Raw genomic sequence first — 9,144 nt, forward strand, 5'->3', positions numbered from 1 at the left:
CACAAACAACTCCAAATTGCCAAAGCAATCCTAAGCAAAAAGAACAAAGCTGGAAGCATTATTCTATCAGACTTCAAAATATACTATCAAGCTATAGTAACCAAAACAGCATGGTACTGGCACAAACACACACACATAGACCAATAGAACAGAATAGAAAGCCCAGAAATAAAGTCATGCACCTACAGCTAACTGATTTTCAACAAAGGTGCCAAGAGCACACATTGGGTAAAAGACAGTTTCTTCAATAAACAATGCTGGGAAAATTGGATATGCATATGCACAAGAATGAAGCTAGACTCCTACCTCTCACCATATACAAAATTCAATTCAAAATGAATTAAAGACTTAAATGTAAAACCTGAAACCATTAAATTACTAGAAGAAAACACAGGGAAAATGCTTAATAACATTGGACTGGGCAATTTAAAAAAAAAAAATAAGTCCTCAAAAGCACAGGCAACAAAAACAAAAATAGACAAATGGAACTACATCAAACTAAAAATTTTTTGTGCAGCAAAGGAAACAATAGAGTGAAGAAAGACAATCTATAGAATGGGAGAAAATATTTGCAAACTATACATCTGACAAAAGGTTAATATCCAGAATATATAAGGAAGTTAACTCAACAACAAAAAACCAGATAATCTGATTTTAAAATGGACGAGATAACTTAAGAGACATTTCTCAAAAGAATTAATTCAAATGGCCAACAGGTACATGAAAAAATACTCAACATCACATGTCAGGGAAATGCAAATCAAAATCACAATGAGATAACACCCCACTTCAGTTAGAATGACTATAATCAAAAAGACAAAAAGACAAGTGTCAATGAGGATATGGAGAAAAGGGAACATTTACACACTGTGGTGAAATTATAAACTAGTACAGCCACTATAGAAAAATGGATAGAAGTTCCTCAAAATATTAAAAATAAAACTTCCAGGCCAGGTGCGGTGGCTCATGCCTGTAATCCCAGCACTTTGGGAGGCTGAGGCAGGCAGATCACCTGAGGTCAGGAGTTTGAGATCAGCCTGGCCTACATGGTGAAACCCCATCTCTACTAAAAAACCCCGTCTCTAAAATTAGCCAGGTGCACCTGTAGTCCAAGCTACTTGGGAGGCTGAGGCAAGAGAATCGCTGGAACCTAGGAGGCGGAGATTGCAGTGAGCCAAGATCACGCCATTGCCCTCTAGCATGGGCGACAGAGCAAGACTCCATCTCAAAAAAAAAAAGAAAAGAAAAAAGGACTTCCATTTGATGTCATGTCTAAGAATTCTTTGCTTAATTCCATGCTATGAAGATTTTTCTCATACTCTTTATTCCAAAAATTTTATAGTTTTATATTTTACATTTAGATCTAGGATCCATTTTGAGCTAATTTTTGTGTGAGATGAGAGGTGTAGTTTTTTATATATATATATATATATATATTTTATTTTTTGCATATGGATTTCCAGTTGTTCCAACACCATATGTTGAAAAGTCTGCTGTCTCTTCATGGAGTTTCCCTTTTACCTTTGTCAAAAATCAATTGGCCATATTCGTCTGCATTTCTCCTTGACTGTCTACCCTCTGTTACATGAATCTGTGTGTCTATCCCTTTGCAAATACCACAGTTTCTTTTCTTCTTCTTCTTCTTTTTTTTTTTTTTTTTTTTTGAGGCAGAGTTTCACTCTGTTGCCCAGGCTGGAGTGCAACGGTGTGATCTCGGCTCACTGCAACCTCTGCCTCCTGGGTTCAAGCAATTCTTGTGTCTCAGCCTCCTGAGTAGCTGGGACTACAGGCGCCTGACACCACACCCGGATAATTTTTGTATTTTTAGTAGAGACGGAGTTTTGCCATGTTTGCCAGGCTGCTCTTGAACTCCTGGCCTCAAATGATCCTCCCATCTTGGCCTCTCAAAGTGCTTGGATTACAGGCATGAGCCACTGCACCTGGCCAACACAATTTCTTGATTACAGTAGTTATACAGTAAGTCTTAAAAATTTTAGGCTAAGTGCTGTGGCTCACGCCTGTAATCCCAGCACTTTGGGAGGCCAAGCAGGGAGGATCACTTGAGACCATGAGTTCAAGACCAGCCTAGCAAAATAGTGAGACCCTGTCTCTACAATTTAAAAAATTTTTAAATTTTTCCATAGGTTATCAGGGGTACAGGTGGTGTTTGGTTACAGGAATAAGGTTTTTTGTTTTTTTGTTTTTTTTTGGACAGAACTTTGCTCTTGTTGCCTAGGCTGGGGTGCAATGGTGCAACCTCAGCTCACCGCAACCTCCGCCTTCTGGATCCAAGTTACTCTCCCGCCCTAGCCTCCCAAGCAGCCGGGACCACAGGCGCACACCACCATGCCTGGCTAATTTCTGCATCCCTAGCAGAAATGGGATTTCACCATATTGGCCAGGCTGCTCTCAAATTCCTGACTTCAGGTGATCCACCCACCTCGGCCTCCCAAAGTGCCAGGACCACAGGGGTAAGCCACTGTACCCGGCCATGAGTAAGTTCTTTAGTGGTGATTTGTGAGATTTTGGTGAACCCATCACCTGAGCAGTATACACTGCAACCCTATTTGTAGTCCTTTATCCCTCACCCCCACTGCCAACCTTCCCCTCTACAAAATTAAAAACAAAATTAGCCAGGCATGGTGGTGCATGCCTGTAGTCCCAGCTACTTGGGAGGCTGCAGTGGAAGGATTGCTTGAGCACAGGAGTTAGAGGTTGCAGTGAGCTGTGATCACACCACTGCATTCCAGCCTGGGCAACAGAAGGAGAACTTGAGTTTTATTTTTATTTATTTATTTTTTATTATTATTATACTTTAAGTTTTACGGTACATGTGCACAATGTGCAGATTAGTTACATATGTATACATGTGCCATGCTGGTGTGCTGCACCCATTAACTCATCATTTAACATTAGGTATATCTCCTAATGCTATCCCTCCCCCCTCCCCCCACCCCACAACAGTCCCCAGAGTGTGATGTTCCCCTTCCTGTGTCCATGTGTTCTCATTGTTCAATTCCCATCTATGAGTGAGAACATGCGGTGTTTGGTTTTTTGTCCTTGCGATAGTTTACTGAGAATGATGATTTCCAATTTCATCCATGTCCCTACAAAGGACATGAACTCATCATTTTTTATGGCTGCATAGTATTCCATGGTGTATATGTGCCACATTTTCTTAATCCAGTCTATCATTGTTGGACATTTGGGTTGGTTCCAAGTCTTTGCTATTGTGAATAGTGCCACAATAAACATACGTGTGCATGTGTCTTTATAGCAGCATGATTTATAGTCCTTTGGGTATATACCCAGTAACGGGATGGCTGGGTCAAATGGTATTTCTAGTTCTAGATCCCTGAGGAATCGCCACACTGACTTCCACAATGGTTGAACTAGTTTACAGTCCCACCAACAGTGTAAAAGTGTTCCTGTTTCTCCAAATCCTCTCCAGCACCCGTTGTTTCCTGACTTTTTAATGATTGCCATTCTAACTGGTGTGAGATGGTATCTCATTGTGGTTTTGATTTGCATTTCTCTGATGCAGTGATGATGAGCATTTTTTCATGTATCTTTTGGCTGCATAAATGTCTTCTTTTGAGAAGTGTCTGTTCATATCCTTTGCCCACTTTTTGATGGGGTTGTTTGTTTTTTTCTTGTAAATTTGTTTGAGTTCATTGTAGATTCTGGATATTAGCCCTTTTTCAGATGAGTAGGTTGCGAAAATTTTCTCCCATTTTGTAGGTTGCCTGTTCACTCTGATGGTAGTTTCTTTTGCTGTGCAGAAGCTCTTTAGTTTAATTAGATCCCATTTGTCAATTTTGGCTTTTGTTGCCATTGCTTTTGGTGTTTTAGTCATGAAGTCCTTGCCCATGCCCATGTCCTGAATGGTAATGCCTAGGTTTTCTTCTAGGGTTTTTATGGTTTTCGGTCTAACGTTTAAGTCTTTAATCCATCTTTAATTAATTTTTGTATAAGGTGTAAGGAAGGGATCCAGTTTCAGCTTTCTACATATGGCTAGCCAGTTTTCCCAGCACCATTTATTAAATGGGGAATTTAGGCTGAGCGCAGTGGCTCATGCCTGTAATCCCAGCACTTTGAGAGGCCAAGGTGGACAGATCACTTGAGGTCAGGAGTTCAAGACCAGCCTGGTCAACATGGTGAACTCTCATCTCTACTAAAAATACAAAAATTAGCCAGGCGTAGTGGCGCGTGCCTGTAATCCCAGCTACTCAGGAGGCTGAGGCAAGAGAATCACCTGAACCCGGGAGGCAGAGGTTGCAGTGAGTGGAGATTGCACCACCGCACTCCAGCATGGGTGACAGAGTGAGCCCCTGTCTCAAAATAATTAAATAAGTAAATAAAAATATTTAAATACTTTGATCTTTTTCAAAATTGTTTTGACTATTTTAGTTCCCTTGATTTTACATAACATTTTAGAATCACCTTGTCTATATTTACAAAAAAATTCTGCTGAGATTTTTTTTTTGAGATGGGGTCTTGCTATGTTGCCCAGGCTGGCCTTGAACTCCTGGGCTCCAGTGATCCTCCTACCTTAGCTTCCTCAGTCGTTGGAACTACAGGTGCAACAGGTGCAATTACCACCTTTGCTGAGATTTTGATTGTGTGAAATTTATAGATCAATTTGGGAAGAATCAGTGTCTTTACTACATTAAGTCTTTCAATCACGAACACCTATAGCTCACCATTTATTTAAATCTTCTTTTAATTTCTTTCATTATTCTTTTCAGCCTACAACACAGAACACGTTTTATTAGATTTATATCTAATTATTTCATATTTTGAGCTATTGTAAATGCCATTTAAAACTTTTTATTTTTGGCCAGGCGCAGTGGCTCATGCCTGTAATCCCAGCACTTTGGGATGCCTAAGCAGGTGGATCACCTGAGATCAGGAGTTCAAGACCAGCCTGGCTAACATGGTGAAACCCCATCTCTACTAAAAATGCAAAAATTAGCTGGGCGTGGTGGCGTGTGCTTGTAATCCCAGCTACTTGGGAGGCTGAGGCAGAAGAATTGCTTGAACCCAGGAGGTGGAGGTTGCAGTGAGTCCAGATCAGGCCACTGCACTCCAGCCTGGGCAACAAGAGAGAGACTTCGTCTCAAAAAAACAAAAAATTATTTTCTAATTGTTCATTGCCAGTATATAAAAATATAATTGGTTTTTGTGTGTTAACCTTGCAACCTTACTAAACATATTTATTAGTTGTAGGTTTTTTTTATAGATTCCTTGGGATTATGTGCATATAAAATCATGTCACGTGGGAGTCTCTCTGTGCCTATTATGGCTCAGGAGGCTGCTTGATTTGAAAAAAAGAAAAGAAAAGAAAAGTGGCGGGGTGTGGTGGCTCACACCTGTAATCTCAGCGCTTTGGGAGGTTGAGGCAGGCAGATCACAAGGTCAGGAGTTCGAGACCAATCTGGCCAACATGGTGAAACCCCGTCTCTACTAAAAATACAAAAATTAGCTGGGTGCGGTGGCAGGTGCCTGTAATCCCAGCTACTCAGGAGGCTGAGGCAGGAGAATTGCTTGAACGTGGGAGGCAGATGTTGCAGTTAGCCGAGATCGCGCCACTGCACTCCAGCCTGGGCAACAGCAAGACTCCATCTCAAAAAAAAAAAAAAAAAAAGGAAAGAAAAGTTGTATTTATTTCTTTCCAATCTGTATGCCTTTTATATTGGCTAGGACTTGCAGTACAATGTTGAATTGGAGTGGTGAGAGTAGACAATCTTGGCTTATTGACGTTAGGGGGAAAAGCATTCAGCCTTTTGCCACTAGGCATCATGTTAGCTATAGGTTTTTGCAGATCTCTATTATGAAAGAGGCTGAGGAAGTGCCTCTTTATCCTGATATTCTCAGAATTATTTTTCTTTTTTAAAATTATGGATGCTGAGTTTTGTCAGATACCTAGAAAGGTATCTGATGCAGAATATCAACTGTGGAAATGGATATGATCATGTGGTTTGCCTTTAGATTATTAATATGTGATTATGCTGATTGATTTTCAAATACTGAACCACATTAGGTGCGATGGCTCACACCTATAATCCCGAGGCTGACATGGAGGATGGCTTGAGCGCAGGAGTTCAAAGCTGCAGTGAGCTAGCTATGGTTGCACCACTTTACTCCAGTCCAGATGACAGAGTGAGATCCTCTCTCTTTAAAAAAAAATTTAAAAAAAATACACACAGACATACATTAATATATAATTATATAAATTACATAAAATTATATAAAACCAGACTTCCTGGAGTAAACCCCACTTAGTCATGGTGACTTAGTCATGGTGTGTTATTCTTTTTATATATTATATTTAATAATATTTTAAAGACTTACTACTATTAGATTATTGGTAAATCTCATATTTTTGTTGAGGATTTTTGTGTCTATATTGATGACAGATATTGGCTTGTAGTTTCTTTTTTTTTTTTTCTTTTCTTTGAGACGGAGTCTCGCTCTGTCGCTCAGGCTGGAGTGCAGTGGCATGATCTCGGCTCACTGCAACCTCCGCCTCCCGGGTTCAAGCAATTCTCTGCCTCAGCCTCCCGAGTAGCTGGGATTACAAGCACCCACCACCATGCCAGGCTAATTTTTTTTGGTATTTTTAGTAGAGACGGGTTTTCATTATGTTGCCCAGGCTGGTCTTGAACTCCTGAGCTCAGGCAATCCGACCACCTTGGCCTCCCAAAGTGCTAGGATTACAGGTGTGAGCTACTGCACCTGGCTGGCTTGTAGTTTCTTATCTGTCTTTGTCTTGCTTCAGAATCAGGATAATTCTGCTATATAAAATGAGATGAGAACTGTATCCTTTTCTTCCGTCTTCTGGAGGCTACTCTGAAGATTTAATGTCATTTTTTTCATTAAATATTTGGTAAGATTTACCAGTGAAATCATCTGGGCCTGGAAATTTCTATTTTAGCAAATTTTAAACTACAAATTCAATTTATTTAATTTGTGTAGAACAGCTTATCTGGTTTATCTTGGATGGATTTTGCTAGTTTTTGTTTTCTGAACTCTTGGTCCATTTCACCTAAATTGTTGAATTTTTATGGGTAGAGTTGTTCGTGGTATTTTTGTCCTTTTAATGTTTGTGTGCCCTGTAGCAATATCCCCTCTTTCATTCCTGATATTAATAAGTTGTGGTTACTCTAATTTTTTTTAATCAGTCTTGCTAGAGGTTTATCCATCTTACTGATCTTTCCAAAGAGCCAAGTTTTGGTTTTATCAGTTTTCCCTATTTTAATTTCATTGATTTCTGCTCTTTATTTCCTTCCTTCTGCTTGCTTTGGAATTATTTTCCTTTTCTTTTTCTAACTTCTTAAGATGGAAGCTTAGATTATTTATTTGAGATCATTCTTCTTTTCTAACGAATTAATGCCATAAATTTCCCTTTAAATACAGTTGACTCTTGGCCAACCACCTTGCACAGTCGAAAATCCACGTGTAACTTTTGAATCCCCCAAAACCTAATTACTAATAGCCTACTGTTGACCAGAAGCCTTACCAATAACATAAACGTAAATTAACTATATTTTCTATATGTATTATATACTATATTCTTACAATAAAGTAAGCTAGAGAAAAGAAGATGGTATTAAAAAAATCAAAAGGGAATATATATTTATTATTCATTATGTGTAAATGGGTCATAAAAGTCATTTTTTTTTTTTTTTTTTTGGTGCCGAAAGCTGAGAATGAACCAGTCATAAATGTCTTCATCCTCCTCATCTTCAGGCAGAGTAGGTTGTGGAGGAAGAGGAAGGTAAGACAATGGTCTAGCTATCTCAGGGGTGGCAGTGGGGAGAAAACCTACGTATAAAAGTGGACCCATGCAGTTTGCAGTTCAAACTCATATTGTTGAAGGGTCAACTGTACTGCTTTAGTTGTATCCCACAAATTTCGATAAATTGTATTTTTTTGTTCAATTAAAATATTCTAATTTTATTTGAGTCTTCTTTAATCCATGGTCAGTGTGTTTAGAAGTTTTAGAAATATGTTGTTTAGGCCGGGCGCGGTGGCTCACGCTTGTAATCCCAGCACTTTGGGAGGCCGAGGCGGGCGGATCACGAGGTCAGGAGATCGAGACCACGGTGAAACCCTGTCTCTACTAAAAATACAAAAAATTAGCCAGGCGTGGTGGTGGGCGCCTGTAGTCCCAGCTACTCGGAGAGGCTGAGGCAGGAGAATGGCCTGAACCCGGGAGGCGGAGCTTGCAGTGAGCCGAGATCACGCCACTGTACTCTAGCCTGGGCGACAGAGACTCTGTCTCAAAAAAAAAAAAAGAAATATATTGTTTAATTTCCATGTGTTTGGAGATTTCCTGTTATCTTTCTGTTATTGATTTCTAATTTAATTTCTTTATGACCAGGGAAAATGTTTATTATCTTAATTATTTTAAATTTGTTATGGTTTGTTTTATAACCCAGGATATTGTCTATTTTGGTAAATGTTCCTCATGTACTTGAAAGAATGTATGTTCTACTGTTGTTGGGTGGAGTGTCCTATAAATGTAAATTAGATCCAATTGTTTGATGTTATTCAATTTTTCTATTTCCTTGCTCATTTTCTACTGTTTCTATCAACTACTTTGAGAGGAGTGTTGAAGTTTCCAACTATAATTGTGGATTTGTCTATTTCTCCTTTCAGTTCTTTTTTTTTTTTTTTTTTTTTTTTGAGACAGGATCTCACCATGTTTCCCAGGCTGGCCTTGAACTCCTTGGGTCAAGCAATTCTCCCGCCTCAGCCTCCTGAGTAGCCGGGATTACAGATGTGCACAACCACACCTGGCTGATTTTTATATTTTTAGGAGAGACGGGGTTTCACCATGTTGGTCAGGCTGGTCTCGAACTCCTGACCTCGTGATCCACCCGCCTTGGCCTCCCAAAGTGCTGGGGTAACAGGCGTGAGCCACCGCGCCCGGCTGAAACTTTCTTTTTTTAAATCCATGCAGATTACAGATGTACTGGATATCTGTCATTTCGGGCTATCTAGCATCCATCTCTCCACCTATCTGTAAACACCTTGATCTCCCTTTTAGGGAAATTCTCCATTATGAGTGAGGGCAATTCTGCCTTCCCTCTTAGTGCCACCTCTCACAGTGGAAGTAAAGAGGGACAGATCCTTCCT

The sequence above is a fragment of the Pongo abelii genome, chromosome 1 (assembly GCF_028885655.2).
Source record: "Pongo abelii isolate AG06213 chromosome 1, NHGRI_mPonAbe1-v2.0_pri, whole genome shotgun sequence".
NCBI classification, from domain to species: domain Eukaryota; kingdom Metazoa; phylum Chordata; class Mammalia; order Primates; family Hominidae; genus Pongo; species Pongo abelii.